The sequence below is a fragment of the Seriola lalandi genome, unplaced genomic scaffold (assembly GCF_002814215.2).
Source record: "Seriola lalandi dorsalis isolate HSWRI2012SDOR001 ecotype SW California unplaced genomic scaffold, Sedor1 jcf7180002000207, whole genome shotgun sequence".
Taxonomy (NCBI): Eukaryota; Metazoa; Chordata; class Actinopteri; order Carangiformes; family Carangidae; genus Seriola; species Seriola lalandi.
This window is the reverse complement of record NW_019470870.1, coordinates 1-423: the sequence shown is the minus strand read 5'-3', so window position 1 is coordinate 423 and position 423 is coordinate 1. Positions and strand designations below refer to the sequence as shown.

The window sequence follows — 423 nt, the reverse complement described above, 5'->3', positions numbered from 1 at the left end:
CTATTATTACAAATGTATAATTGATAAGTGAAGAAATAACTACTCCCATACTTGTGATGCCACCTATTAGGGATGGGAGAACTTGAGTCTGCACCACTGCAACGGGGTTGATCTCCCGACCTGGGCTTATAATGCAGCCGTCGCACAAGGACCAATGTGCTTGCTCAGGCGGCACATATGAAAAATTGGAATCGATACAGAGAAGATTAGCATGGCCCCTGCGAAAGGATGACACGCAAATTCGTGAAGCTTTTCCACATTTTCATCTGCTGCCGTAGAGCAACTAAAAGTGAGGGTTGCCAGTTACTTGTGTGGACTGACTGGTTTTCCTTGCCAGGCTTTGCAACTGCGAGCAGTACATAGAGCAGGCATGGCCAAATGAGGAACTGGCAAAATGAGGACGGTTGCCTGTTGCTTGTGTGG

At 47.0% G+C, this 423-nt stretch overlaps 1 non-coding gene across 1 annotated transcript; it reads left to right on the top strand.

The window, feature by feature from the left end:
- Positions 1–156: 156 nt before the first annotated feature.
- Positions 157–263, top strand: LOC111662184 (U6 spliceosomal RNA). Its single transcript, XR_002761298.1, has one exon. It is a non-coding gene; the product is annotated as a U6 spliceosomal RNA (small nuclear RNA).
- The last annotated feature ends 160 nt before the right edge of the window (positions 264–423 follow it).